General features: G+C 38.2%; 2 pseudogenes across 2 annotated transcripts; both read left to right on the forward strand.

Annotated features, from left to right (window-relative positions):
• The first annotated feature begins 11,989 nt into the window (after positions 1-11,989).
• Positions 11,990-13,859, forward strand: LOC137744633 (cytochrome P450 94C1 pseudogene; annotated as a pseudogene). The gene has a single exon (XR_015954016.1). The product of XR_015954016.1 is annotated as a cytochrome P450 94C1 pseudogene (transcript).
• Positions 13,860-20,563: 6,704 nt separating this feature from the next.
• On the forward strand, positions 20,564-27,995 carry LOC137744586 (uncharacterized; annotated as a pseudogene). The gene is made up of 15 exons (XR_015954524.1): positions 20,564-20,988; positions 21,128-21,254; positions 21,395-21,435; positions 21,668-21,761; positions 22,449-23,572; positions 23,821-23,952; positions 24,259-24,331; positions 24,599-24,638; positions 24,763-24,835; positions 25,050-25,115; positions 25,244-25,321; positions 25,445-25,586; positions 26,482-26,528; positions 27,123-27,334; positions 27,437-27,995. The product of XR_015954524.1 is annotated as an uncharacterized LOC137744586 (transcript).
• Position 27,996: the final 1 nt, after the last annotated feature.

Here is a 27,996-nt window from a genome sequence, read left to right on the forward strand (position 1 = left end):
AGTACAATGGTACTGGATAATCTACTGGTTGATGTAGATCACTCATCAACTGTATTAGCCATGCATTCTCTTGAGCTGCCATTGCTGCTGCTCTATACTCTGCTTCAGTGGTTGACAATGATACCGTCGGCTGTCTCTTGCTACACCAAGAGATGGTTCCAGAACCAAGCTTAAACACATACCCAGTTGTTGATCTCCTGGTGTCATGATCTCCCGCATAGTCAGCATCACAGTAACCAACTAACTTGCAGTCTTCACCTTTCTTGTACAAAAGACCATAGTCAATTGTACTATTCACATATCTTAGTATTCGTCGAACTGCTTCCAAGTGAGGCTTCTTTGGATTTTGCATGTACCGACTCATCACACCAACTGCATAAGAAATGTCAGGTCGAGTCAAGGTTAAATAGATCAGACTACCTACCAATTGTCGATACATCGTCGCATCTTCCAAATCTTTTCCTTCATGTGCACTCATTTTGACATTTGGCTCCATCGGCGTAGAGATCAGTTTGCATTCGAGCATTCCAAACCTCTTCAATAAATCTTTGGAATACTTCTGTTGACAGAGAAATATTCCTTCTTGTGTGCGATCAACCTCTAGACCAAGGAAATGCTTGAGTTGACCAAGTTCCTTCATCTGGAAACAGACTGATAAATTCTCATTCGTCTGAAGAATTTTTGCCTCATCATCACCGGTTATGATTGAGTCATCCACATACACTAGCACAATAACTAGCTTTCCTTCATTGGCTTTGACAAACAAGCTGGAATCTGCAGGTGTTACTGAATAACCACTTTGTGTTAGAAATTCAGCAATCTTACCATACCACGCCCTGGGTACTTGTTTCAATCCATAGAGTGCTTTCCGCAGTATACACACATATTCAGGATGATCTTGGTTCTGAAATCCCATTGGTTGGATCATGTAGATCTCCCGATCCAGCTCTCCATGAAGAAAAGCATTCTTCACATCCATCTGCCACAGATTCCAGTCTTTGTTGGCTGCAAGTGCAAGTAAGACTCGTACTGTTGTAAGCTTCGCCACTGGACTAAACGTTTCATCATAGTCTAGTCCATGATAGGAGCATATTTATGCGACTTAATTGGCTTGTTCTCGTGCATTTACGTTGTGTTTCTTTAGTTATTTTAGTCATTTATGCTTCTTTTGTGTGTTTTCAGGTTCTAAGGGCTTAAGGAGCAAAGAAGTGCATTTTGGAGCCTTTTGGAGCACTTTTGGGCTAAGGAGGGATAGCTTATGTTTGGAGCCAAGGTGTTGGACGAAATTGTAGGCACTTTAGGACACAAAACAAGGCCCTAGCCCAATTACACAACCTTGCCGTGGGCTTATCCTTTCTCCCATTCCATTGTCGTGCAAACCACCCTATTTTAGGCCCATGCTATGCACCTAGACCCTAATCCTTTTCCTTGCAGCCACCTTGCCCTTTTATTTCTGAATTAAACCCATTTCTTTCCCCTAATTCCAGCCATCTTCCACACCTTTCCAACCTAGCTGCACCCTACATACATTTAATAGTCATTCTTTTCATATTGCAGCCACATTCATCACCAAAGAACCATCTTTTGCCGTGCATTCCCCTTCTAATTCCAGCCATCTTCCACACCTTTCCAACCTAGCTGCACCCTACATGCATTAATTATTCACTCTTCATGATGGCAGCCACATTCATCACCAAAGAACTCCCTACCATTGCCGTGCATTCCCCTTGCATTTCCAGCTTTCACACTTCATCATTACAGCCACCAATCACCCTAGCTGTCACTCACATGCTTTCCCATTCTATAATTCACCCACATGCTCTCCCATTTCTATATAAAGAGACACATTCATCACCCAAAGGGAGAATTCCATTCATACACACTTCACACCATCACACAACCATTGTCGTGCATAACATTCCATTTTCCAGCATTTTCTCCTCCATTGCAGCCACTCCAACCACTCCCCATCCCTCCAAAACACTACCCTACCATCACACATCCATTCCTCCATACAAATACCACCCCAAAACCTATCCTTAGACCTTGTGCCGCAACAAAGAGGAGGAGAAAAGGGCCTAAACGTTCATACAATTCAAGTTTGAGTTGTTGGAATTTTTAGGTGTTTCATTTCCTTGATTTCAATGGTTAAATTTACTTATCTTTGTCTTGTACGTATGAGGAACTAAACCTCCTAGTTAGCTAGGGGGTGATTCAAAACCATGTTTATGCTTGCAATATGAATTGATTACCTTTGGTTGGAATTTCATGAGTTGTGGATTCAATTTGTTTAACTGTTTGATTGATAACTTATTTATGTATGTTTATTGAGAGTGCACGCTTAATTTTCATGCATGAATATGACGCTAGAATATAAGTGAGTTTCACCTAATAGTTATGAACTTATATTCACAAGTAGTAAAGGTTGATGATCTCAATCGCGTTAAGTAAATTTTTGGCATAAGTTTCATGCAATCATAGTAACAAGTGCTTCGTCAATGCTTATGGTTTTCATAGAACTTAATGATTCTTGCTTGTATCTCTATTATGCAATCATGTAGGGGACTTGTGGGGAATGTTTTGGGTTGTCGTATGCAATCATCCAATTCAATAACGTTAGGAAAATCTGAGGGTTAATTAGTGCAATTCACGGTTAATCTGGGGCGTTGAGAATTCATAATTCATCGAAAGACCAACTGAAAATCATCTTGTATGCAAGTGTAACATGTGTGGAGAAGAACCTCTTAGCTAGTTTCCAATCCATTCAATTCCATCAAATTCGTTTTTACAATCTGTTTTCTTTACAATCTGCCCATTTAGTTTAAATTCGTCCAACCATAATCCCCCCATAATTTGCTGAGTCTTAGTCATTCGAATTTGTTTTATTTTGTGTTCTTAAGCATTTGGAGTCATAAACACTTTCAAATTCGTCCAATTTAAGTTCTAGTTTCTGTTTAAGTCAATTTGATTGTTTTAGGCAGTTTTGAGTGTTTCAAAGCTGTTCTGAGTCATAGTAGTCTTGTTAAGAGTCTTTAAGTTTAGTTTTTGTGTTTTTGAGTCAATTCAAATTAGATTAGCACCCCTAGTTAATCCCCGGTTACAACGATCCCTACTTACTTCATTACTACAATTGTCACAAATAGGGTTTAATTTGTGTGTCAAGTTAATTTTCACATCAAATTTTGCATCTTGGTGATATATATGTTTTATCTGTATTTAGCACAATACATTGAATAAAATAAGGCATGTCCATTGATCTCCGAGAAATTACAAGTGCGTACAAAAAAAAAAAAAAAAAAAAAAAAAAAAGAAAGATGGAGCTTTCACAAAGGTTGTTCACGTGAAGCCCCACTACTTGGCAAAACTCCAGGAGCGGGAGGCATCGAAGATAGATCATTCGAGGCCTCAATACTTGGTGGAACGCTAGATGACTCAGGAAAAAGGTGCCTCTGGAAGAAAGCCGCAAGCCTTTGACGGTCACTTTGAATTCGACCTTCAGATTCTTGCAGCTGATCAAGCTTCCTCTTCATGCTCGTCGAATAATTATTTGCAAGCACGTGCAAACCTCTATTCTCGTGCTTAAGCTGTTGGATCTCTTGTTTAAGATTTTCCACCTCCGCCATCAATGATTCAACTTGACGGGATCGAGCAAGTAGGCGTTGGCCCATGTTGGACACGGAGCCCGCACACTGAACACTGAGGGCAGCCAACTCATGAACGGCCAACTCATCGGACCGTCCTGAAAGCAGTCTACTATCTATAGGAGTGAGGAGGTTCCTATCTACTATTGTAGCTGTTGTTGCATTCATCACGGAGTCTTCACCTGTAAGAGGGCCACTAGAAGATAAGAAAGACGGGCACCATACATTACCCTGACGCGGCGCACCCGTATCACTGCTGAGACTCAAATCTAAGCAAATGTTAGATGGGTTAGCCATTTTCAAAGGTGTTAAAAGAGAAGGGTTGGATGGAGTAAAATCTCAAAGGGCCGTTAAAACAAAATACACCGGAGACGATTTTCGCGAATGGGCAATCTTCAAAGTCTGCATGTTGGAGGTGATCGATACCTCTATAAAAGGAGAGGCGACACGACCACCGATTCAAAAAAAATTGAAGAGACACCACTCTTTAAATCTTAAAAGCCGGATTTTCCTGCGTAAAGTTCGGCAACGCTCTTCAGACACAATCTCGGCTTTTTAGATAACACGTGCAACTTTGTCAAAAATCTCTGACAAAGTTGAAAACGCGTGGAGGTCATTACCCCAATTACCACACTTTTGCCAACCTCAAAAGCTGGGCCGCTTATTCAAGGATCGAAGAGTCATCACTCTTTGAATTTCAAAAAACCGGATTTGCTGGATCAAAACTTGTCAGTACCTTTCACATGTAACCTCAACTTTGCAGACATTACAAGCAACTTTGTCAAAGATTTCTAACAAAGTTGAGAACGCGTGAATCTTACTGTTTCAATTACCCAACAGTTGTCGACAATGGTAAAGGAACAGTACCACCACTTGCTATTGGGAAATCCCTATATATGTCGACCTTCATCTTTTATGGCAAGGCAGACCTGCAAAAAATGCCCAACTCTTCCTCACCTCTGAGGGCGCACTCCCAGCAAAGCCTCTCGAAATACTCAATTTTCTTCTTCCCCAAAGAAGATACCAGATGCCTGAAGTATAGATGAGGCAGGAGGAAACGGTAGATCGAAGCATGTGGAGACAAGCACAACAAATATATGTGCTGATTCATTTGCTGCTTCTTCAAAAGCAAAAATATCTCATATCATCAAGGGCGAAAGCAAAGGTATCTCATATCATGCTTTTTCCCTGTCTTTTCCTTTGCCCTTGTTCTCACCTGCCAAGACAAGGACAGAGAAAGCAATATGTCGGAACCTCTACTCAAACTTGCGCTGCCACCAAGAAGTGATGGTCCATTCAAATGCAAGGTTTGCATTCCACTCCTGTATCAGAGGACAAATATTACAAGAGAAGATGTCAAACCTGCATAAGGAAATACCACTTCTGCAAAGGGAGCAAGTAAGGCAAGTGAAAATGATACATCGAAGCATGTGGAGACAAGCACAACAAATATATGTACTGATTCATTCGCTGCTTCTTCAAAAGCAAAAGTATCTCATATCATCAAGGGCGAAAGCAAAGCGTTGCTCTCGAGTGCTCGTCTTCAACTGTTAGTGAGTCTTGAATCCCCTCAGCGCATACTTCAGGACAGGCGACGGAGTGTCGGCTCTTTTCACTGAAGCTGCCAAGCATAGATGAATTGCTGAGAAGTGATGCCTTGAAAGACCATTTAAAGGCAAAGGGTTGCGCACCACCTCGGCTATGTAAAAGAAACAAGCAGAGAAGAATGCGGTAGGAGCTGGAACAAACTGCTGGAGCACGACGCCTTCCCCTGCAGCACCATCCAGACATAAGAGTTTAAGTCAAATCCAAGCTCGACATCATTCTTCTAATCAAAGAGCTCGAGAAGCCTCAACAACCCTCCGCTGGCGCCGTCACCAAAGAGCAAAGCCTCGCCGCGCGACGCCGTTAAATCGTCAACACTTCTTCAAAAAGCAAAAGTATCTCATATCATGCTTTCTCCATGTCCTTCCCTTTGTCCTTGTTCTTACTCGTATGGCAAAGAGAAAGAGAGCAATCAGCCGGCACTTAGAGTCAATCTTCCGATCTGGAACCGACTACCTGGAATCTATTCCCTGGTTGCTTACCTAGCGTTGCTCTCGAGTAGTCATCTTCAACGGTTGATACACTTCCAAAGAAGGGACCACATCTGCTTGGAGAACAGCTAAGACGAGTGACAATGAAAATCAATCTTGTGGATCATCAGCAAACGCAACAATTGCATATGCTGAGTCATCCTCTAACCCTCTTCAAATATGAATTGGAAAGATTGAACAAAGAAACAGGTCATCACCTCCACCTCGTGCTTGCCTGCCATGTGTCTGAATCCTGAAACCGCTCATGGTCTTATTTTCACTCAAGATCAAGCCTCGATAGCCCTTGAAGAAATCACAAGTCCGATTCAAAATCAAGTGTTCACCACCCTTGAATCAAATTCAACTCCAGATAAAAGGAGTTAAATTCAGACCTTCGGGGGAGACCAAAAGAATCCTCCAGCCCAGTTCAAGATTAAGCCTATGGAAAATCAACGATTGGAGGAAACCAGAAAATCTTCCAGTCGAACTCAAGATCAAGCCTCGATGGCCCTTGAAGAAATTTCCAGCCCAATTCAAGATCAAGCCTCGACGGCCCTTGGGTTGACATCTACATTAAGGGACTTCAAAACGCATCTTCTACACGTGACAAGCACATGTCTACGACGCGCCTTGAAGTGGGGGCATTTGTAGACATCGAAATTTCAGTAAAATAAATGTTAACTAATGTATTAAAATTACAACATTTATTTACTTCACCTACAACCTCACACACTTACTTCACCCACAACATCCATTTACTTCACCAACCTCACACACTTACTTCACCCACAACATCCACTTACTTCACCTACAACCTCACACACTTACTTCACCCACAACATCCACTTACTTCACCTACAACCTCCACTTACTTCACCAACCTCACACACTTACTTCACTTACAACCTCCACTCACTTCACCAAAAAAATGAATGGTGGTGATTCATTCTCAAAACCTATAAATAGGCTTCTCCATCAAGAGGAATATCATCAAGGAATTCACAAATACATTTCTCTACTCCCAAATTGGAAGAGAATTCTCCAAATCCTTGAAGCTTTGAAACTCCAAAGCTCTCAAGCATCCAAGTTCCCAAGAATTCCGAATGATCAAGAAAGCACTCTTCGTTCTTCGTCAAATCCTCCTTCAAGATCAAGCCCCAATGGCCCTTGAAGAACTCCCACCAACTCAAGATCAAGCCCCGACGGCCCTTTGGATCAACAACCTCAACAAACCCATACACCCATCCTTCAAGATCAAGCCCCAACGGCCCTTGAAGAACTCCCACCAACTCAAGATCAAGCCCCGACGGCCCTTGAAGAAAGTGTTCATCATTCATCATCCGTTCATCCTAAGATCAAGCCCCAACGGCCCTTTGGATCAACAAACAAATCCACACATCTATTCTTCAAGATCAAGCCCAAAAGCTCTTGAAGAAAACCAACTGTTCATTCAAGATCAAGCCTCGACGGCCCTTGAAGAAAACCAACCGTTCTTCAAGATCAAGCCCAAAAGCCCTTGAAGATCCGCTCCTCCATCAACATTCAAGATCAAGCCCTGAAGGCCCTTGAAGAAACTTCCATCAACCTTCAAGATCAAAGCCACGAAGGCCCTTGAAGAAACTTACAACTGTTCATCCAAGATCAAGCCTCGACGGCCCTTGGATCAACAAATCTACATCTTACGGAGATAGAATCAGAGGACCAAATTTGAGAGATCGTAACCCCAAAATCATTAAACACAAAAATATTATTTTGTGCCACGTATTCTTGTTTCTTGTTTCATGAAATTTTTCGTGTTCACATATACAATTAGAGTTTTCACCTCTAATATCACCGAGGTCTTTTGTGATAAAACTCAACACATAGAAATAGATGAGTAAGTTAGGACAATACATGTAATGTTAGTGGTGGACCATGTTATGCCTATAAAGTAATCACATATATCATGTAGGTATGAATTACCCCGACCTAGTTTAGGTAAATTTTATATAACTATCATTTGCCAATACATACGCTCACATAAAGATTTTTCTTTTAGGCACACAACATAAATGTTGAAAGGCAGCAAAAGAAATGCGTACTATATAAAAATTTTAACTTTTAATGCTCTCTTTGTAGGAGAGAAATTTACATTTAACAGATTGCATTTCCTTTTTACTCCGTTTCTCTCGTAAGGTGATGAAGTCGCTTAGGTATATCATATATACAATAAGTTGATTATTGTTCGATGAGTTTGATTTAATTTATCTACTATACGAGTCTCAAAACTTATAGTAATTTAATAGTAATTAATAAGATGGTGAGAAAAATGCAGTCTTGTAAAATATGTCCCTGCATCAGGACACTGATGTTGAATACTGCATTATTAGGGTGATTGCCACTTCTCGTTACAGGACAGATTTTCTATCTACATGACTGAAGCATGCATGAAAACGATATGTAAAAGAATTATGGATGCAGCAACCATCGATGTAAGTTTACAAAAAATGTGGAAAATGAATGCATCTCTACTCTCGAGCGACACCTCATTACGTGCCACAATAAACTACACGAAAATGACATGCCATCAGCAACTTCAAATTCCAGCTGGGGTGCTCGTATGACGATCAACGTCACTAACACATTTAATTATGATCTATTATCTTCTTCTTTTTCAGTAAATGAGAATTTCAAGTTTTGGTCGTAAGTCCTGACAAAGAAATATTAACATTATTCCAAAACAAAAGTAAAGAACATAAGCTCGACAAACACACATCAGATAAAGGAGCCTTACCTTTTTCTGGTTACTAATAACTTGATATAGCTTTTATATTTTAATTTTAAGGATACTTTTGCAAAACTAACCTTTCCACTTAACAAAGATATTGACAAATTTTTCATGGAATAATCAAAACGATTTACGGTGAACAAACTCAGGAAACACTTCTATCGATTATCATTCTCAAAGACTAGATGAGTAATCTCATAAATCATTTTAGCTAAAAGCCAGTTATTATATTGGTACCATACTTACTTGGTAGTTCTATGTTGTTATAGAGGAGGATCTTGACAGGGGCTAAATAGTTTATGGCTCAACTCACTCAAATAATTAACCAATTAATCTCATGCGCCAACAGTGCACTTTATTTAGAAAAAAGAACGAATGATGCATGGCTAATTAATTCTCTATTATTGGATAAAAAAAATGTGCTAATTAGTTTGAGTGATGTTATTCTCATTCTAATATCTTACCTTCCTACCTACCTTTTAATAAATTTTTTAATTACAAATTTGTCTATTTACAAAAAGACCGACATTTACAAAAAGACCGATAAGGACATTTATTATCTTATTTTGTTTAATTAAAAAAAAAAAAAAACCAGGTTGGGCATGGGAGACAATTTGTCTACCTTAAACCCTAACTCATATTTTCATCTCCTTTCATTCAGAGAAAGTAAAAAAAAATAGCAATGGACTTAGAAGATGACTTTTTCATTGAACAGGTAGAAGATGATGCTTCTATGGAAGAGGTAGAAGATTATGTTTCCATTGAAAGGGTACAAGAGTTATTTGTGTGTAGGTCATTTGAATTTTTCCATCGTATTTTTAAATTTGTCGTTGTCGAATTCTTTTGAATTTGGATACCTCTATCGTTTCCATTTGAATTTGCAGACCTTAGTGGTTTTCATTTACATATTATTTGTTATATTTTTTAAGAGACAATTTTATAATTTCATATGTACATATATGTTAAAGGTTATTTTGGGAATAATAGTGGGTGAGAAAATAGCATTTTAATTTTTTAACTTTTTTAAGATGGGTGAGATTATAACGTGAATGGGAAAATAAGACAATGAGGTGGGTCTAGTAGCTCTCATTATTTTTTTTAGATCAAAGGAAATTTTCATTGAGAATGGTCAATGGCTCATATGAGAAAACATGTCAAACATAAGTCCTTACTCTTTAGAGGCCGTTAATAGAAACATTACTACTTCTGCAATTACAAACTTTCAAATATACAATACAATTTCTTAGGCACGGAAAAACCATTTACAACTAATAAAAAGGTTAACACACGACACTCGAAAGTCGGAGAACTACCATAAAGGCCACAAGAAAAATATCGCACCATTCTTTGATGATTTGCAATTGTCCGTATAAGAATTACATCCTAAAAATGTCGATCTTCATTCTCATAATCTGTTGTAAAGCGCATAAACCACAAAACTACCATGTCATATTTGAATTTTGAACAACATTTGTTGCTTTAAGATTCTAAATTGAGAAGTAAGTTATAACTGCTACAAACTCTCCTAAACTTATTACATTGTCGATACTTCTATTATATGTTTTAGACTATCAAATATCCAAAAGGTATCTATAATCAGTAGCGAAGCCAAGAATTACTGAGGGAAGGGGCAAAATTTGAAAGGGTAAAAATTGTTGCCAGCGAGGTTTCATATCATGAAAACATTCCATAATGTGCTCATTCATTGCATAATGAAACGTTATTAACAAGGGTAAAATGCTGTAGGAAAAGGTATTGAGCCGTTGGAAAAACTTTTCGAGGAAAAAATTTGTCGTTGATCGTCGCAAATTCTTCTATTCGAAATACTTTTTTTTCCTTTTCTAATTAGTCATCCAAAAAAACACATTTTCAACACCAATCACCCTACGGTTTCGGTTAAATACTTGTTGAAGTCGAATTTTAAAAAGGTTAATAATCCTAAATTAAAGAGGTTTTTTGTCAATCCGGTGCAAATATAGTTTACAAGCTAGCTCATATAAGGTTCTCAAGCTCACAATGTCATCAATTTAATAAATTATCATACAATTAGGCCGAAGGTAAAAATTAATACACTTATAATAATCTTATGATGCATTATGAGACTTTTAAAACTTCGTGACCCATTTTAAAAATCATTCCAAATGTGAACAGAGTAAATTATAGTTGACCTATTTTTTTAAGGTAAACTCCAAATACATACGACTCTTCATTTTTTTACTCATTTGAATAAATTAAAATGCACACTACTATGAAAACGATCAAAACGAACACAACCAATTATCGAATATTTACATATATGTAAGAGATTGAATTATGCGCTAACTATTAATCTACAATAGGTGATTGTAGACTAAAATTTATATACATTGCCAATATAATTTAAATACAAAATTAAATACATTGCCAATATAATTTAACAAGTCAGAACTTGAGGGTATATTTGTGAATTGCGAGTTTTGGGGCACATTTTGCTGCTCTCGTAAAACGGACGGGGTGTGAGCAAGTGTGAAGAAAAAATGGGGGACCAGTGGTTCCCACGATAATCAATTTTTTTTTTATCTCAATAAAGCAAAACGGCTTCGTTCCGCCTAGGAATTTTCAAAAAAAAATTATAACCCTTCGTTGCTGCTGCTGTGCGCAACAGCAAAGAAACCAAAGAAGTAGCCGGGACTCCATCATTTCCGATGAGACCAGAGGGGTGGAACCATCGCTCTTGGGCTTGATTTCGGCGAGGGGAGGAGCATCCGCCCCTCCTCACTCCTCTGTAGCTTCATCCATGCCTACAATTTAGCATATATATACCCATATTATATATATATATATGTGTATAGTAGATTCGTACCCATACAGGCCATACCATCACACTAATTTTTCCCCCGATTCAATACTAGTTTGGTACTGAAGTGCTTTTATAAAAAGTGGGTATAAAAAAAACCTAAGCTCAAAAAGGTGTTTGGTAAACACTTAAGAACGGCTTATTTACACAGTTTTGGGTGAAATAAAAAGCTGAAAACGTGAAGCAACAAAAATGAGCTTATTCTCACAGCACAGCAAAAATAGTTTTTTTTTTTTTTTCAAAACACAGCAATATCAAACCCGTCCTCATAAAATTAAAAAGCCGTTCTCCAAAAAGAAAATTAAAAAGGCCAGGCCAGTTCGTACAGACACGAATAAGTCCACGTGAGTGAACGTATTTTTCATACATTTTTCGTTTTGTGGACTCGGATCATCACAGTTTGCTCTCGTCTCATACGGGTTCTTCATGCTAAATATTTTTCTCTCACTTTCCATATTTCAATCATTTCTCTTTGGAAGTGGAGAAGTACACAAAAAAAAAAAAAAAAAAAAAAAAAACCACTGAACTAAAATTAATATTTGATTCTGTTTTTTATTTGTTTATATTTACTTTTAAAAGCACGGGTAAAAGGTGTGCGGAAATTATTTACGTGAAAAACCATGGAATCGCATATAAAATGTCATGCCATCTTGTGATCTCTCTCATTACCAGTCTCTTCCATGTTCCATTCCTTGGTCATATTTCCAATGGAGTTTGAAGTTTATGGGCTCTTGCAAATGTTTTACACCTTCATTTGCTTTCTTCTATTCTCTATGATCTTCAGCCTTTTCCTATTGAGATCAAAACTATGGTGCAGTTGTGAAATTTGTCAGACCTATCTCACCTCAAGCTGGTCTTTAGAATTCGCAAACCTTTGTGATTGGTATGCACATCTTCTTCAAGATTCTCCAAGCAAAACCATCCACATACATGTTCTAAGAAACACCATCACAGCCAACCCTGAAAACGTCGAGTACATGCTCAAAACTCGATTCGAAAACTACCCGAAAGGCAAACCCTTCTCTACAATCCTTGGCGACTTTCTAGGTCAAGGCATATTCAACGTGGACGGCCACTCATGGAGGTTTCAGAGGAAGATGGCAAGCCTCGAGTTCGATAGACACTCGGTACGATCGTACGCTTTCGAGATTGTCAATCACGAAATCGAGCACCGTCTCATCCCTCTCTTAACATCCGTTTGTTCTAATTCGGATGGTGGTAACGGAATAGTCCTCGATTTACAAGACGTGTTCAAGAGATTCTCGTTCGACACCATATGCAAGTTCTCTTTCGGGTTGGACCCTATGTGCCTAGAGTTGTCACTGCCCTTGTCTGAATTCGCCATCGCTTTCGACATGGCCTCGAAGTTGTCCGCCGAGAGAGCCATGACGCCATCTCCCATGATTTGGAAGATCAAGAGAATTTTAAATTTGGGGAGCGAGAAGCAACTTAAAGAATCCATAAATTTGATCAACGCTTTAGCCAAAGAGGTGATCGCCAGAAAGCGCGAATCGGGATTTTCAACCCAAAGAGATCTCTTGTCAAGATTCATGAGAAGTGTAGAAGATGAAGGCTACTTAAGAGACATTGTTATAAGTTTTCTATTGGCAGGGCGTGACACTATGGCGTCTGCTTTGACAAGTTTCTTTTGGCTCATGGGGACCCACCCGAACGCTGCGTCAGCAATTCGGTTGGAGGCCGATAGAGTGCTTGGAATCAATCAGGGTCTCAAGAGCTTTGAGCAAATGCAAGAACTTCATTATTTACAAGCCGCAATTTATGAGAGCATGAGGCTCTACCCTCCTGTACAGTTTGATTCAAAGTTTTGTGAACAAGATGATGTTTTACCCGATGGCACGTTTGTGAGGAAAGGGACTAGGGTTACTTACCATCCGTACGCAATGGGTAGGATCCAGGAGAGTTGGGGCTCCGACTGCATGGAATTCAAGCCCGACAGATGGTTGAAGGATGGCGTTTTCTTCATGGAAAACCCTTTCAAGTACCCAATTTTTCAACCGGGACTTAGGGTTTGTCTGGGGAAAGAGATGGCTGTGATGGAGATGAAAACTGTTGTGCTTTCACTGCTGAGACGATTTAACATCGAACATGCAGCACATGAATCATGTCGTGTGCCGAAGTTCTCTCCTGGACTCACTGCGACCTTAAGCGGTGGGTTTCCAGTGCTGGTGAAAGAAAGGACTAGCACCACCATCGTGTCATGAGTAATGAGTCATGACTCACGATGGGTCATATATATTCTGCTCAGCCATATGTGGTACATCTATTTTTGGTGCATGTTATATGGGTCTACCAATGCAATAGGGGTGCGCAGTGTGACATGGATGAAACCAGGCCAACCTGTGGCTGAATTCAATGCGTACCATATGTAACCAGAATGTCTGCTTTGGTGCGGTGTACGGTATTTATTTCGGTGTACAAGATGGTGGCAATGTAGCTGGCTTTTCTTGATCACTGTGCAAGTGGATACATATATATTCCTTCATGTTATAATTAGCTAAAGCTAGTGATGATTTGCTTTATCTATTTGTCTCGTTTCGTACGCAGAAAGCTGCACAATATTATTTTATGCAGTACTCTAAGGATGAGCATCCTCCTGATCAAGGAATGTGGGCTGTTAAATTTTCATCCAACGGTTATAATTATTATAACTTTAAAATGACCATCTGTTTGTAGCCAATGTATTTTCATTCAACGGCCCATATTCCTTGGTCAAGAGGATCCATTAGGTGACCAAGATCCATTAGGAGAGGATCCTGATCCATATTGATGTGAGTACTCTTGATATATTGGAAGAAGTACACTTACTAATATATATATATATATATATATATATATATATAATAATAATATTCTACTTCCTTGTTATGTATTCACTAAATTAGGGTACTTTGTTATTCTATGTGAATCCACAAAACCACATACTCGCCAAAAGGGTTTGGTGACTTTGGCTAACTAGGTTTCTAGTCCTACAAACGAAACGATCTTTTTGATAAGGTGCTTTATTCAATATACCTTATAGCCAAAACTGTGCATTTGAAATCCAATAGTGAAAACTAAGAAATAAAAGTGCCAACATTTTTTAATAAAAGATGCATTCTCAAAACACTATCACATGGCCAAAAAAAAAAAAAAAACAAAAATAATGGTCTAACAATATTTGAAGTTCTCTTTTTACAAATGACACATTTCAAGTAAAATTTTGTTAATTTCTTTCACATGCCTTTATAATGCTCATGAAAACTTTTCTAGTCTCTCCTTTATATGTATAATTTTTGTGATATCAAATTTTTGTACTTGACCTTAATTGAAATTTAAAAAATTTTCAACCAAACATAGCATTGCAAAAGTGCGCTCTTTGTAAAATTATAAGATAAGAGGAACAAAAAACAAATAATAGGAAGAAAGACAAAAAAAACAAAGCCGTTGGGCAGTTGGAACGTTGGTCCCAACTTATGAAGTGGAAAGTAAATATACTACAAAATATGTGACAAGTCCACAAGGTGTTCACATGTGCCTTCCTTGGCTCCACGACACAGCATATGTCATACTCAGTCAATTTGTACCACGCTGGCTGCAGTTTTCTGTCTTCTTTTTGTACATGATTTTAATATTTTGTGTGGCCTCTTTGCATTGCATATGTTTTGCTAAAAGTGCCAGCAGCATGCAATATGTCCCAATTGATTCTCAGGTGAATGAACAACGATTTTGTGACAATTGGGTAATGTAACAATTATGTTTGGGAAGGTTTGGAATTTGCTGTAAAGTTGGCTTTCGATCGTGTGATTTGTGAAGGATACTTCACCTACGGGAAGAGTAATTATTGGTGATGTTAAATTGTAGCTAGCTCTTTACCCAGGTATCCAATTTGCGTTGCATATTAAGCGAGAGGCCAATAATGTGACACATCGCTTAATTAGCTATGTTTCTTTGTATCCTAAAGTATGAGCAGAATAATTTGAGGGGTCGTCTGATATTATTTAATATCAGGATGTTTTTTTTTTATAAATGATGATTGTAGTTAAGGTCAAGTTCCATCACTCTCCTCGTTTTTAGTTTTAATGTTCCATCGCAGGTTCATAAAAAAGAAAGAAGTATTTTTGCATGGTTTAGGGTTACGACCAAGCCGCTAATGTAGTCATTTTTTTCGTGAAGAGTCTAATCCAACCCGCAAGCGGCATTTCTATATTATTAAGAGGGTTAACAATTTAATGTATTTCAAAATAAAAAACTTATGATTATCTGTTGGTAATTAACATGATTAGTTAATGTGACTGGTATTTTTTTTTCAAAAGAACTAGCTAATGGTAGCACCATTGCAGTCCACTCTTTTGGAACTCAAAATTATTTATAGAGATATTTCAACTTTTTCTCTAATCACTATCATGTGATTCACCAGCACCTCGATATATAACTATAATATTTCATGGCTAGAATATGACTCGTTTCTTTTATGTTGCCTCTTAGGCCGGCAGTAAAGAAATTGATTTGTCATAGCTCCACTTGTGATCGTAACAAAATAATCATATCATTAAAGTTAGTTGAAAATCAACCTATACATATCCATTCTCAAAAAAATCTTATTAGAAAATTAATCTGTATCCATTCAAGCAAATTAGTCCCCTTTTCTTGGCGGGGATCTCTCAAATCATGCATCTTCGTGTGAAATAATTTTAAAAGCCCATAAAGAGGAACATAGATGTAGGTCGATTCTAAGATTTTGTGTGCATATAAATTTGGTTACAATACTTACATATATTTAATACAATCCTTATATATATATATATATATATATATATATATATATATATATATAGGTTTGGTACTTTTAATTTGAGAATGATTCTTTTTTTTTTTTTTAAGAAAACTATGAAAATGTGTCTGATACTAATATAAAAGTGTCAAAAAATAATAAATTCATGTTTCCTAGTAGAGTAATACTAAGTAGATTAAATTTGCAAACTAAATGATGTGTCACCAATAAGAAATAAGCATGTTAATCAATATTTAAGTGATAATCCAATTATCAAGTTTCATGTTAATTAGTTTACAAAATTTAGTCTACAAAATTGGTCTTCCTTGTGACAGCCAGTCCCGAATTATTTTTATCGATGGTGTGAAAAGACTAAATTGCCCTTGGACGTTAGTTGGTGTCGTGGGTGATATGTTTTGATTGTGGTCCAATTTATGTTAAGTCCTAATTGTTTGGACCCAATTGGAACTAAATTTGTCCTAGTTTGTGGTTGGTTGTTTTGTTGCCAACTAGGACCACACACACACCCAAACAACCTCGTTGACCTTTATCTCTCTTTCCTTCTCAGATTTCTTTCCATTTCCGTACAATTGTACGGGCAACTTCTCAAACCACTTGAGCATTCACAGATCAAGATTTTGGAAGCCATCTTCGTGTTCCTTGGGAGCTTAGGAACACATCTATACCATTTTTAGAACATGAATCCTTTGAAAACCTGAGAACCTAGGAATCCCAGATTTTGGGCATTGTTCATGCAGTCATGATCGTGGGATTTTCAATGAGTTTTAAGGTTCTAGGAAGCTTTAGGATGTCTTCATGAAGCTCGGGAAGTAATTTTGAAGTGTTTTGGACATCGGGAAGCTCGAGTTCGTCAAGTTGCAGAGGTTGCCGGAGTGTTCGAGGTTTCTCCGACGAGATCCCGTGGATTGCAAGGCTTGAAAGTGGTAAGAATGTGTTCTACTCGTTGTAAGCTTCATTTTGGTACAAATTTCATGAAATTTGGTTGAGAAATGGCAGAGATATCAAGCTTTGAAAATTTTTCAATTTCCGGTGGCAAAGACGGTGGCCGGCGGCGGAGTTTGGCGATCCACCAGAGAATATTCCGTCAACTTTAACGGAATATTCCTAACGGCAATTAAGTTTCCGCCAGGGTTAGCCGCGCGTGGGGGCGAGTATGGTCGTGCCCTTGCCGAAGCGTAGTGGCGCGTGGGTGGCCCAAAAATTATTTTAAAAATATAAGGATGTTCATGGTGTTGATTAGATCACGTTGGTATATTCAAACACCCCATTTGAGCAATGTATGAGAAGTTATTAGTTAGTTTCGTTTATGTGCTTTAAATTAACGTTTATATAGTTGTTTCGCATATAGATGAGACCTATCCTCAAGACGAGCGCAGTCAATCAAGGCTTGGGGAATACGACCCTTCCACATACCAGTGAGTGGGCTTTTGGTTTTCCGTATATACCTATATACTTGAGATTTTTCCCAGAAAATCGATTTAAATGAAATTATAATTGAAATGCCATGCCTATTGATTTATGCTTAGATGATGAATTTGTATGATATGTGCATATTGTGATTTGACGCTGTGGACGCTCAGGTAAGTATTAGGTGAATTGTAGATTGTTTATGTAAATTAGTTGATTATGTAAGATACGTTGAGAGCTCATAAACCTGCACCCCGGTGTTAGTGCTCCCGCCCGTGGTTGGGGCACAATCTTTCACGTGATGTTCACCTCCCGCACCATACGCTCACCTTGGATCCAAGTTAGATGCACAGTCCTGTCGTACAGACCACTATAAGTGGTTCTGACTCGTAGGTGACCCGCGATTATTCACACAGTCTTCACGTGATCATAGCACTTAAGCGTATTTATTTACACTTAGTTATGTCGTACAGACCACTTTAGGTGATTCCGACTCGTGTGCAGGTATATTTGTTGACATGTGGATTTAAGCCATACATGTCACGTTAGGTGACTCCGGCTAGATGGATGAGCTCTAGATTCAACCATACAGGTCACGTTAGGTAACTCCGACTGGCATATCATTTACATTGATTTATATCACTTGGCTTACATATTTTTATGCTGAGATATTCGACATGACATATTTGTGAATTCTGTTATTCTGAGCATGATTGTGTTATAGATATATATATATATATATATATATATATATATATATATTCTATTCTGGGAAATTATACAGGTTTTATGGCGAGGGGTTACTATCTTTGGTAATTGAAATGGTTTTGAAAAGTTTTGTTTTTGTCCGCTCACACTTTCTGTTTTGCGCTCCTCCAGGTTCTAGTTAAGAGTGCTTTGTGGTGGCTTGCGAGGAATCCACGGCATCTCTGACAGATTATCATCATTGTATGGTCAACTTTGGGTGTTGTATAATTAGTATTTGTCCTGCTGGACTGCACTTAGGCTACTTGTGCTCTGGTTATGAATTCACACTTATTTCGTCTTGCACCTTATCTTATCTAGTGCTCTAGTTAGTTTGGTTTTTATTTATTCGCATTTCTTATATTTTTATTGATTCCGCACTGTGCACATGGCTACGTCACCCTCACGTGACGACCAGCACGCCTTGATTTCGATCAGGGTGTGTCATTCCTAACATTATCTTTGGTAGTAATGTTTGTGTAATCTAAACCACATAGTAATGAAACCCTTTTTGTCAAACCAAGGAGGGTGAAAAGACATTTTTATCTTCTATCACAACAAAAAAGTTAAGGACATAAATGTAATTTCACAAAAGCAAAATTTTGCTTTTTTTTTTTTTAAGCGTCACATACAGGTGATTGTATCATGTCTAAATTTTTTTTTTTTTTAAAATAAAAAATAAACTTCTCTCCCTCTCTCCCTACTCCCATGTTCTCTCTTCACTCTCTTCCTCTCTCCTTTAATTTTAAAAACAAGAGTAAAGGATTTCGCACACTTTTTGTGTGTGGGCATGTACTATTATAAATTTTAGATAGTGGCGGTGGTGGTTGAGGTGATGGTTGAAGTGGTGGTAGTACTACAGTAGTGGTGACAAGATATATGTGGTGGCTAGAGTGGGGTAAGAGGCAATGGTAGAGAGAGTGGTGGTGACAACGACGATGACAATGGTGACAAGGGGTTGTTGTGTTAACAATAACAATGGTTGTGAGAGGGTGGTGGCAATGGCGATAGGGAGTTGTTATGTTAACAATGGTTGTGAGAGGATGGCTATGAAAATTGTTGTTAGGAGGTGGCGGGGATGGCCAAGGTGGTTGTGGCCATGGTGAGGGTGATGGTGGTGGACAATGTGTGAGGATGGTGGCAGAAATTTTTATTTTACAACATTTTTTAGTCAATGTTTTGAAATAAATATTGGCAACGTTTGCTTCATGAAATGCTGCATTTCTTTGGCTTTAATTGGTATTCCTCTTCACTTGTAAGTGAGAGATTTTAGGTTCCTCTTCTCTTAATACTATAGTCTAGTATTATTCATCTTCACTTGTAAGCGAGAGATCTTAGGTTTCATTCTCGCCAAAGGCAAATTTGAACCACATTATTACTAACCCATTATGAGGTTAATCTCATCTACTTTCGCTTAGTATAGATAATATCGTTTGTTAAAAAAATAAGGACAAAACCAGTTTTTCATCAATTATAACACCTTTCTCGTGTACTTAAAAAAAAAATAAATAAATAAATAAAAAAAAAACACCTTTCTTGCATTACAAACGCTCTTTGTTGTTACAGCCGATCATGCCCTCGAAATCTAGTTCAACAAACCCCAAACTCCATCAATTTTGAATCCAAATCTAGTTCAAGGGTCGCCAGTGTAATTAGTGGCAAACAGAAATTGGGGTGGGTGGGGGAGTTTTTACTTCTTGTTAAATAAAAAGAAGGGTATGCAATACGAGGACTTCTCAGGAGGTGGGTGGAGTAAAGGTGGGCTTGAAAAACCGAAATCCGAAAAAATCGAACCGTTTGCCTAAAAACCGAACAAAACCAAATCAAATAGAACTCGAAGAAGTCAAACCAAATCGAAAACACCATTGTTTAAAACACCATTGTTTTGAAAATTAGGGTTTTTGCTAATCCGTCTCAAGTTACCAATTGAACTAATGGGTGCTAAATCTTGGTCATTATTTAGTAACATGAATTGGCCTAATGAATATGTTGTGATCTATTGGCTTTTTAGTGTGGAAAGTACTAGATTTAGTGAAATTTAGCGATGGAATCTGAGAAGTTAACTCCTTGCTATGATTTTTTTAGATTTTATTTTTTACTCCTTTATGAACCAACCAGGTTTTATTAATAAAAGCCGAACGAAATCAAATCGAATTGTAGAAAATAACGAAATCAAACCGAACTGAATATAACCGAATCAAACAGTAATTTCGGTTCAATTTTTTATTTTAGCAAAAAACTAAAATAATCCGAACCCACCCCTAGGTGGGAGAGTTTGGTGGCTATTGTGTGGGGTATCAATTGCAAGGACATCGTCAAAAAGACAACGTTAATATTGCAATGGAGGAGGAAGTGGAAGTCGAACCTCCACTCGCGGTCCTATTGGCTCCAAAACGCGGGAAAACAACCAAGACCAAGCGAAAAACCCAAGCAGCAACAACATCCACTGATCAGAACCCAGACCCAGAGCCGGAGCCAGTTCGAATTGACCCGGAGCCTGCTCGGATTGAGCCGGAGGGAGTTCGAATTGAGCCGGAGACAGTTCGAATCGGGGAAGAAGGCTCGAGGAATGGGCCTAGGGTTAGTGTTTCCATGTTCGACGACTCGGTGGAGAATCACTTCAGAGTTATGGACACCATTGCCAAGCTCTGCGGCGAGGCGGAGGAGGATGGCGGTGTCGAAGACGGCGAGATTCAACGCTTATCGTCCTCAGTTACCTTCCTAAGGTAATAAGAAATTAAATGCCTCTCTGTTGTTAGTGTTTTTGTTGCTTAATTTTGCAAAGAAACGTTTTTTCTTTTGTGTTCATTGTAAAGAAACGTTTTTGTTTGTTATGATGATTGCAAAGAAACGTTTCTGTTGAAGGGAATGGGCGGATTTTAAGTATGAACCTCGAGATGTTCGATTTGCTTGTGGAGTTGGAAGTCCTGAGGGGGTGGATGTCGTCGGCGGGATAAACTTACGGCAATTTTCTTCTGCAACAGTTCCTAAGGTCATATATTCGAATTCGAATTTATGGTCGGTTTGCCTCTAATAGTTTTGCAAAGAATAAGCTGTTGCAATGTCTCTCATTTTCATATGAGAAACAAAATTGGCATTTGATCTAATCTTGCGGTTTACATGTTAATGCAGGACAAGGCACTTTCTGGTGGCGCACCATCTCCGGAGTTGAGGTATGTGAATTGGCATTAGCATTGGGGCACTTTGTGACGATTAAGTTGTTTTGTGCTTGTGTTTTTGCGTTTCCTTTGCTGTCCTTCTTTTCAAAGTTCTTGGAGATTGTTGCTTTCGTTGTTTTAATAAATTCAAATTTAAATTTGATGTTAGTCTTGTATATTGGATTTTCAGTGCCACCTAAACAAGGACTGATATATATCTCCAAATGTCCATTATACATTTTTGCAGCCAAGACTTTGTGATGTATGTTGGAGGGCCTGTTTGGGCGTTGGATTGGTGTCCTAGAGTTCATCAAAGTAGCGATAATCATCCAAAATGCGAGGTACATGGTCTTTTTGAGGCCCTTCCTTCTTTTTATTCTTGTCAAAGTCTGTTACTTTAAGGGTCTACAGCTTTCGCTACTTCTCATAGAAGGAAATGTGATGTGATAACTTTTGCTTTTTACGAAGTTATTTTTGTAATATTTGACTTTAACATTCTTGATCATTAGTGAATCGTGATAACTACTTGAACAGATGCCTTCAGAATATTAAGTGCCTTAAATAGTGAACTCTGAAATTTTAGTTTTGAGCAATGTAGGAAACTTCCCTTGACTAGTTTTCTCTCGAATGGATGAGAAGTCCCCTTTTAGGTGATTCTTAGTATGGTTTTCCATCTTGAGGCTTTCTTGGGTTCGGTTTCTTATGTTTACGTCATTAAATTCACATTAGTTTATTAGTCATGCTAGCAAGTTTGAGGCCAATGACAAATATGTTAGCTTAAATCTTAAATACACATACATTTTGGAAGAGTTGGAACTTTGATGTTGGACCATAGTGATAATTCGTTTTCCTTATCATGAAAAGAATCAAAAGCTTAGGACTAGAGTTCAAACGTTTATGCTACTCTTTGTGTTATTATCAGCAACATGTGTAAAATTAGTGAGGTTTATACAACTTAGAACTTTTACCATATTAAAGTAGTTCAAGTCTTCTATATTAGACAACGTTATCATCACCATACTTTGCAGTTTATTGCTGTAGCTGCTCATCCTCCTGGATCTTCTTATCACAAATTAGGCGAGCCACTGACCGGAAGAGGCGCCATTCAGATATGGTGTCTTTTAAATGTTGGTGTAAATAAGGAAGACATACATTCAATAGTAGAAAAGCCAAAGCAGGGGAGTAAGAACAGTGGAGCCAGACAAGAAAAATCAACTGAACCAAAGAAGCCTTTAGGGAGGCCTAGAAAGAAGCCAATAGAAGAAAAATCAACTGAACCAAAGAGGCGTAGAGGAAGACCTAGAAAGAATCCAATTGAAGAATCTGCTGACAAAGAGGCCACAGAAGAAAAATCAACTCGACCAAAGAGGCCTAGAGGAAGACCTAAAAAATATGCAACAGAAGATTATGTTGACAACTTGGATGAGAGCAATAATTATGTTGAGGTTCCTGCCATTGAATATCCAGAGGGATCACTAGAGTTGCCTTCTACGGATTGTGTTCCTGCAAATACTTATGTACATGCTGTACAAGAAGATCATGGTAAACAACGAAAGAGTTACAAACATGTGGCAGCATCTGATCCAGCTCGGAAATCACATGTTCGGAGGAGAAAATTAAATAATATCGAAAGTGCAGGGAGTGATAACAGTGATACATATCCACCGTTGTTGAATCAAGATGGGGAGAAAGGATCATTTGGTTCAGATTATCATGCACAGCGGAATTCAGGACAGGATCCTCATAACAGTTATGCATGTCCACCGTTGTTGGATCAAGATGGGGAGAAAGGACCACTTGTTTCAGATCTGCAGACTTCTGGACAGGATCCTCTTAATATTTATACAAGTCCACCGTTGTTGAATCAAGATGGGGAGAAAGGACTGCCTGTTTCAGATCATCACACACAACAGAATTCAGGACAGGATCCTCAAACAAGTAAAAATGTTCAAAATAATGGTTACTCTGAAATTGGCTCGACCAGGTGTTCAGTAGCGACGGATGTTGCATTGCCATGAATTGTATTATGCCTAGCTCACCATGGAAAGGTTGCCTGGGATGTGAAATGGCGTCCTTGTAATGAACATGATTCCAAATGCAAGCATCGGATGGGCTATCTTGCTGTTCTGTCAGGAAATGGGTCTCTGGAAGTGTAAGGCATCAACCTACTTGTTTATACAGGGAACCTTTTTGTTTCTTACACTTTAGGTCCTTTTACATATTCTTTGTTTCGACCTCTTGATCTCTATATCTATTAGATATCTTCTCAAAGAATTTTCAGTTTCTTACTTTGCAGTCAAGATATATTTGAGACTTTTGATTACAGTTGTTTACAAATCATCGCTAGCTAAATGACTTTGTGCTATCTCATCATACTTATCCTGGACCTTTTAAATGCAGATGGGATGTTCCTCTTCCTCGTGCAATTGAAGTTATTTATTCTTCTTCATGTGGTGAGGGCACTGATCCTCGATTTGTAAAATTAGCGCCAGTTTTCAGATGCTCAATGTTGAAGTGTGGTGGTGAAAAGAGGTACCCAAAAGTATATTCCGCATTTTTGCCAATAGTTTGGAAATTTTCTTAGATTTCCATGTAATTGAGAGCATCATTTCCTAGTTTTTGACAACAATAAAATCATATCAGAACTTCCCTGGCTTATTTTGATTGCTGTACAAGATTCCCATGCGCATGATATCATCAGTGGAGAATTATTTCATTTGCTGGATAATCTTGTAGAATATTCATGGTTTTCTCACTGCATTCAGATGTCTTTTTGGCCATATTATGTGACATTTTATGATTCACTGGAAATTGGAAATCCATTGCTTTGTTTAACAGCATCCCTCTTACTGTGGAATGGTCACCTTCACCACCTCATGATTACCTACTTGTTGGATGCAATGATGGAACGGTAATTTTCTTGCACCTCAGTCTTTAATGTTTCTTTAATGTATTTTCCTTGTAGACTTTTATCATGCTTTTGCATAGTTTCGAGTAAGATTTCATGTTAACTTGATGAAGGGTTTCCGTTAGAAGGATAAGCAGTGTATTTTGTTCTTGAATTTGCTAGTTTCATCTGCTCCATCCCATTCTGCGTCCAGTTGGAAGGAGTCTGTTTCTTGAGTTATTGTTCTTTTTTTTCTTGATAGTAACTAAAAAGTTTTTTTGACATATTCAGGTTGCTTTATGGAAGTTTTCAGTAAGTAATGCATCCCAAGGTATGGCTAACAGAGAACCTAAAAAATGTAGATATGGTTTTACATTTCTGTTGGAGTTATGACTTTTAACTATATTAGTAAGTAATCTAAGAATGTTAGCTTCAATTCTCCACTTGTTCAGCAGATAAAAGGCCTTTACTTTGCTTCAGAGCAGATACAAATCCAATTAGGGCACTTGCTTGGGCCCCTGCTGAAAGGTTAGCTATGTTGGAAATCAATTTTATTTACTTCTTTATGTGGTACTTTACAGTTGAAGTTCCGTGCAGGTATGGGTGTTGTAATGGTTGTCTTGAACGTCACTAAATTATGATATAGGGCATAGAGATTGCTATTTCAGGCTCTTTTTTATTTATTTTATCAATTTTATATTTATTCATTCAAATATGTGAAATGGAACTCTGTGAATTTCAGCAATTCAGAGGGTGCCAATCTTATAGCTACTGCTGGACATGGAGGCCTAAAATTTTGGGACCTGTGGTAAGTATAATGGCTTTTTTTTTCTTACGCTCGTATGTAGTTTCTCCTCCTTTATAGTTAGTTAAATGATTGTGGTTTTCAGTGGAAATTGCATTTCATAATAATATGTATAACTTTTGGTTTTGCAGTGATCCATTCCGTCCGTTGTGGGACCTTGATCATTTACCAAGGTTCATATATAGCCTGAATTGGCTTCCAGATCCAAGGTGCGCAATCTTTTTGTCTGAAACATAAGTGTAACTATCTGGTTGGTGTGCATATGTACTCATATGTATTATATACTTTTTAGTTTTAGCGAGTGTTGTGTTTTTTTTTTTTTTTTTTTGTAGGTGTGTTATTTTATCCTTTGATGATGGAACAATGAAAGGTATCAGCTTGGTGAAGGCTGCATCCGATGACCCTGTAACAGGAAGGGTTGGAACAAAACAACCAGGCCTGCTATCTGGAGTGTTCATGCATCGCTATTAACAGGTCTTCCTTGTGCTTATCTATCTGGAGTTGTATTTCAGTTAATTACAAATGTGTGCATAATGCATATGGGGTGTGCTATCCTCACACCCCTTTTTACTTCTCACACACCCTCTTAATTTCCAGCCATCGGGTGGAATGAATTGAAGAAGATCAAAGGACAAAAATTAGTAAGGGGTGTGTGAGAAGTAAAAAGGGGTGTGTGGGTATCATACCCATGTATTGATTATGTTAGAGTTGACCACAATGGTACATATCAGTATGGCCTAACGGGAAATGGCTCAACCGTCTGCAACCTGGTGCTAAGTTCGATGCTAAGTTCGGTGCACTGAGAGATCCATACTCAAAATGAAAAGTGGCCTTATTTTTCTTTTTAAGGAAAAGAAAAGAAAATTTATGTATAGTACCTGGATCTGGATCTCTGAGGTTCAATAGTCTCCTTGACTGCTGAATTTACATAAGCAGACTGTACATAAGATTAGATAGATACTATGAAATAGTATCAGCTCATTTCTTCCAATTTTCCTTGTTTGGACTTATTCCTCACGTGATTGAAACTGCATAAGCGTTGGCTACTGAATTCTTAAATTTTTTGGGAAAATGTTGCTGTGTCTGAAATTCCTATTCTCCCTTGATGCTTAGCCTCCTGTCTGCCAAGAATTTTACATCATTGTCATTGACCAAAATTTCACACAGCGAGCATGCTACTCATATCTGTGGCTGTGCCTTGCTATTTTTTTTATAAATAAACTTTGGGAGCGGGAAGAGTTGTCTGGATTGACCGTGACAGTGGTGGGATTTCCTGATTAATCTACTTTGTCATATACTTCTGTGTAACTTCTGATTCCAGCATTTTTTTTGTATCCTCTAATTGGAGAACTCCACTTTCAAATCTCAGGTATGGTTGCATATTGTGGTGCAGACGGAACTGTTCTCCGCTTCCAGGTGAGTTTTAACTTCTTCCGTTGATATCACTTTATCAGACGTTCCTATCTTTCTTGTAGATACGCTTAACATCACTTTTCAGTTATGGAGGTAAAATCTTGAGTTATGGACACTGTATGACCGTGTCTAAATTTTTAGTAACATCAGACATGCAGCAACTTGTTAGAGGAATTTGGGGCACATCGAGTACCTTTTCCTTCCCAAAGGAATGAGGGATCTACTTTGTTAAAGATTAGACGGTTTCTAGTTTCTTCACTGATACATTTAGTTACATTTGGTTATTGAGAGGAGGAGGAGGGTGGGTGGGTGGGAACGTTTTCGGGATATGCGTATCGAACTTGTCAGTTTAGATTAGATGGTCGACATTTTTTTTTTTTTTTTTTTTTTTTTTTTTTTAAACTTAATAGCGAGTATCATTAACAACGAACCAAGCAGGTTTTGTCTAGTCTTTTTTGTTCTCATGAACTCGGTTTCTGCATGATGCTTGGACCCCTTTTTTGTTGCAAAGGCTGATGCTAGGATTTTGTAATTGATACAAATGAACTGCAAGTTGTTATATACTTAAATGTTTCGTTTTTGTTTTCATATAATCAGCTTACAGCCAAATCTCTGGAGAAAGATCCTCGACGGAACAGAGCCCCACATTTTCTGTGTGTCATTGACAATGGAGGAATCTGCTATAGCCATCAATACTCCGGTATCAAATTCCCCTTTCCCACTGAAGGTAGTTCGCAACAATGCCGACAAAGTGAAAACTACTAATGATAAGACGGCAAAGGACAACACATCGGAAGATCAAAGTTTAGGTAAAGCTTTGTCAATTGCGTAACCCCCGACATTTTCTTTAATCACCCTATGTTCTTAGTTCCATCTTTTGGAATGTTCATCAAATTGTCTCTTTGTTGCAGCTCCTTGTTATGGTGATGATCCGGGTATTGAATCGGACACTGGGGGAAAATTGGCATCTCTCAAAAGCCAAAAAACGCAGAAATCCAAGTCCAGTACGAAAATGCCAGATGATGACTGGGCAATGGTATGCTTAGATGAAGAGCCGACTAATACGCAGGAAGAAGAAACTGGGGTGGCTTCTCTCGAAAGCAAAAAAGCAAAGAAATCAGAGACAAGTAAGAAAAAGCCAGATGATGACCAAGTATCGGTATGCATGGATGAAGAGCCCACTAATCGAGAAGAAGAAACCGTGAAAGAGCCTGAAGTTTTCCCTGACAAAATAGTAGCAATGCATAGAGTGAGATGGAACACGAACAAGGGTAGTGAGAGATGGCTGTGTTATGGAGGGGCGGCCGGAATTGTTCGTTGTCAAGAGATTGTTTTGTCCGGCGTCGATAAGGCGTGGGCAGCAAGGAGATGAGAAGCCATGTTTCTTGTATATAGTTTTGTCTGTAAAAAGGAAAAGAGAACGAAATTAATTTATGAAACAGAGAAGTAATCAAATTTTGAGTTATTTAAT

Source organism: Pyrus communis, chromosome 12 (assembly GCF_041283825.1).
Source record: "Pyrus communis isolate YQ-2024b chromosome 12, ASM4128382v1, whole genome shotgun sequence".
NCBI lineage: Eukaryota > Viridiplantae > Streptophyta > Magnoliopsida > Rosales > Rosaceae > Pyrus > Pyrus communis.